The sequence below is a fragment of the Orycteropus afer genome, unplaced genomic scaffold (genome assembly GCF_000298275.1).
Source record: "Orycteropus afer afer isolate SDZICR_OR568_19922 unplaced genomic scaffold, OryAfe1.0 scaffold00093, whole genome shotgun sequence".
Lineage (NCBI taxonomy): Eukaryota > Metazoa > Chordata > Mammalia > Tubulidentata > Orycteropodidae > Orycteropus > Orycteropus afer.
The window spans coordinates 1,087,135-1,091,745 of record NW_006921680.1 but is presented as its reverse complement, the minus strand read 5'-3'; positions in this window follow the sequence as shown (position 1 = coordinate 1,091,745).

Below are 4,611 nucleotides of genomic sequence, written 5' to 3'. Positions count from 1 at the left end.
TTAAAGTGAGGACATTGATTGGGAAAAAAATGGGATCCTGAAATCTGAAATGGGGACATATGGATAGATAGTCAGGAAGATCAGGATATGGAGCCTGTAAATTCTGTTGAATCCCTCCCATCTGAAGGGATTACTGTAAAACCATCACCCCTCTGCCTCAGTTTGATGGGATTAACCTGATTGTTCCTGCTGGGTCATTGACTGAGGCAGAGGCCACAGAAGACATTGCTGAATGATCTCAGGAACTGCCCCAACCACCCACTATTGCTGCTAGACCTATAACTAAAGTTAAGTCCAAGAGAGCCCCAAAAGATGAAATAGAAAATGTGACTGAGGAGGTGTTATGCTACACCCAAAAAGACCTACTTGATTTTGCTAACATGTACAGACAGAAACCATGTATGGGAATTGGCTATTGAGGGTATGGGATAATGGTGGAAGGAATATAACATTGGGTCAGTCTGAATTTATTGATTTAGTCCCACTAAGTACAGATTCTTCATTCAATGTTTCAGCTTGAGAGGTTAGGGAAGAATTTAATAGTTTATTTTGTTGGCTTACTGAAGCATGGATTATGCGGTGGCCTACCTTAAATCAAGCTGAAGTACCAGACCTGCCTTGGTATAATGTAGAAGAAGGTATCCAGAGGCTGAGGGAAATTGGCCTGTTAGAATGGATCTATCAGATTAGACACCTAGAGCCAGAAATGGAGAGTCTAGAGACACACCTTTCACCAGTACAGTGAGGAATAAATTTGTGAAGGGAGCTCCATCATCCTTGAAGACTGCTGTAACTGCCATTTTGTATAAACCAGATTTGACAGTGGGAACTGCCCTAATTGAACTAAGACACTTAACTATGATGGGGCTGATTGGACCCCATGGTAGTAGGGGCCAAGTGGCAGCAGTAAATCAACAAAGGCAAGGTGGGTGTGGTTACCATAATGGACAGCAGAGTTGGAACAGTAATCAGAATAGTCTGACTCCTGTGGAGTTATGGCATTGGCTACTTGTGCATGGTTTTCCTAATAGTGAAATACATGGCAAACCTACTAAATATTAACTTGATCTGTATAGACAGAAGAATTCTAGGTCACGTGAACAGCAGCCTAGATTGAATCACAACACAGACTCTTGGGATTTTGAAGCAAAGCCCTGCCATCCTCTGCAGATAACTAATTTCCTTTTGAGAAACAGCTTTAGCTTATTGGGCTTTAGTGGAGACTGAATGCCTAACCATGGTCCACCCAGTTACCATAAAGCCTGAGCTTCCCATCATGAACTGGGTGTTGTCTGACCCACAGAGTCATAAAATTTGATGTACACAGCAGCACTCCATCATTAAATGGAAGTGGTATATCAGAGATTGGGCTCGAGCAGGACCTGAAGGCAAAAGTAAGTTGCATGAGGAAGTGGCCCAAAAGCCTATGGTCTCCACTCCAGTCACATTACCTTCCCTCTCCCAGTCTGCACCTATGGCCTCATGGGGAGTTCCTTATGATCAGTTGACTGAGGAAGAGAGAACTCATGCCTGGTTTACAGATGATTCTGTGCGATATGCAGGCACCACTTGAAAGTGGACAGCAGTGGCATTGCAGCCCCTTTCTGGAACTTCCTTGAAGGATAGTGGTGAAGGGAAATCCTCCCAATGGACAGAACTTTGAGCCATGCATATGGCTGTGAATATGCATATTCCACTTTGCATGGAATAAGAAATGGCCAGATGTGCAATTATATATACATTCATGAGCTGTGGCTAATGGTTTGGCTGGGTGGTCTGGGACTTGGAAGGAGCATGATTAGAAAATTGGTGTTAAGGATGTATGGGGAAGAGGTATGTGGATAGAGCTCTCTGAATGGTCCAAAGGAGTAAAGATATTTGTGTCTCATGTGAATGCCCACCAAAAGTTGACCTCAGCAGAGGAAGACTTTAACAATCAGGTGGATAGGATGACATGTTCAGTGGAAACTAGCCATTCTCTTTCCCCAGCTACTACTGTTATTGCTCAGTGGGCTCATGAACAAAGTGTCCATTGTGGCAGGGATGGAGGTTATGCATGGGCTCAGCAACATGGACTCCCACTTACTAAGGCTGATTTGGCTACTGCCACTGCTGAGTGCCCAATCTGTTAGCAGCAGAGACCAACACTGAATCTACAATATGGAACCATTCCTCAGGGTGATCAGCCAGCAACCTGGTGGCAGGTTGATTACATTGGACCACTTCCATCATGGAAAGGACAGCGTTTTGTTCTTACTGGAATAGATAATTATTCTGGATATAAATTCACCTTCCTTGCACAAAATGCTTCTGCCAAAACTACCATCCGTGGACTTACAGAGTACCATTGCTTCAGATCAAGGACTCACTTCACAGCAAATGAAGTGTGACAGTGGACCTATGCTCATGGAATTCACTGGCCTTACTATGTTCCCCATCATCCTGAAGAAACTGATTTGATAGAATGATGGAATGGCCTACTGAAAATACAATTACAGTGCTAGCCAGGTGGCAAAACCTTGAAAGGTTGGGACAATATTCTCCAGGAGGCTGTATATGCTCTAAACCAGCATCCAATATACAGTTTTGTTTCCCATAGCCAAGATTCATGGGTCCAGGAACCAAGGGGTGGAAACAGAAGTGGTACCACTCACTATTAACCCTAATGACCCACACAAAAATTTTGATTCCTGTCCCTGCTACCCTATACTTTATGGGTCTGGAGATCTTAGTCCCAAAGGGAGGAATATGTCCACCTAGAGACACAATACTGATTGCATTGAACTGGAAATTAAGATTGCCAACTGGCCATTTTGGCTTCCTTATGCCTCTGGATCAACAGAAAAAGAAGGGCATTACTGTGCTATCTGATGTGATAGATACTGATTACCAAGGGGGAATTGGATTGACATTACATAATGGAGGTAAAGAAGAATATGTTTGGAATACAGGAGATTCTTTAGTATGTCTCTTAGTACTACCATGCCCTGTGATTAAAGTCAATGGAAAATTACAGCAGCCCAATTCTGATATGACTGCTAATGGCCCAGACCTTTCAGGAATGAAGGTTTGGGTCACCCCACGAGTCAAAGAACCACGACTAGCTGAGGTGCTTCCTGAGGGCAAGGGAAATACAGAATGGGTGGTAGAAGAAGGTAGTTCTGAATATCAGCTATGACCATGTGACCAGCTGCAGAAAAGAGGAATGTGATTGTTATATTTCTTCATTGTATATGTGCATCAAATATTTTTGTTTCCTTCTGTTATGAGCTATGAAATGTAAATAAGGTTAATGCATTTTGGTTGTATGTGTGTTAACGTATCATGTTAGGCACAAATATGACTCTGTAATTGTCCTTATTTAGAGATTATATATGGTTAAGAAGATGTGTACAACTGCCAAGTTGACAAGGGGTGGACTGTGATAGTTGGAGCTGGGTGTAAACTGGGCTGGACCACAATTTTGTGTGGTTTAAGCAATTGTGATGTGGGTTGTTGTCATGATGGGATCAGATGTACATGTTTTGAGCAGGCAATCGGTTGAAAGTGAGTTTCCCTAGGGTTGTGGTCTGCTTTCAGTATATTTATGAACATCCTGGGAAAAGAGACACTCTTCTGTGGTTTGGGATTCTATTGTGCTGCCTATAACAGTCCATGAGCGAACACTCCACCATTCAGCCTGGAGATCTTGGATTCATCATTCGTTGGAGTCAACAGCCAACATACTGTCTGTCAACCTTGCGCTCATCTGCCCTTTAGCTGCTTGAGTTGGCAAAAGCCTCCAGCCTCACATTTGATCCAAGAACTTGGGACTTGTGAGCTTTTATAAGTGTGTGAGCCATTTTCCTAAGATAAATTTCTCTTTCTTTCTCTCTCTCTATAAGCTTTACTGGTTTTGCTTCTCTAGAGAACCAGTCTAACACAGTCACTGAGACAGGAAGATGGCATCTTATGTGTAGCTGACATGCTAGTTCCCTCTAGCATCTTAGTGCCTGAAAAACCAGGTGCAGCAGGTTGAAGCAGGGATTCTGGTGCTCTGAACAGCTCATTAAGTCAGAGTATGCCAAACTCAGGGGAGTAGGATTAAAAAGGAGAGAGAGGCAGTGTAATTACCTGGAAAAAATAATAGGTAAACCTGCTCTCTGGGGCACCGACTGGCTGGCGAGACAGGGAATTGGAGGGCTCCCTGGGACAGTGGAGAGAATGCACTGGAGAACCTGCGACCACTCCATCGACCTACCTTCAGCACTCACTTTTATTGGTAAACCTGGGACCACAGGGAGGGAGCAGAGACACCTCTGGCTCTGGATGCTGCTGAATTTGAAGCAGAGAGGGAAGCTTGCTGCAAGTGGATGGACCCTGGGAGTAACTCACAAAGGATCTTGGGACTAACTCACAGTACCTATAAAGCCAGCTATCCCAGGACAGCTGTTTGGGATGGAGGAGCCTGGAGTAGGGAGTTTTTGCAGCTGTCTAAATCTGGCGGAAAGTGGTAGCCCCCTAACAATTGGGGTCTTTGCTGAACTTGAGCTGCAAGCCTGTGAGTAACAGTATAATGTCATCATTAGCAGCCTACTCAAAGCCCTGGGAATGGCTACTGGCACCTTGGAG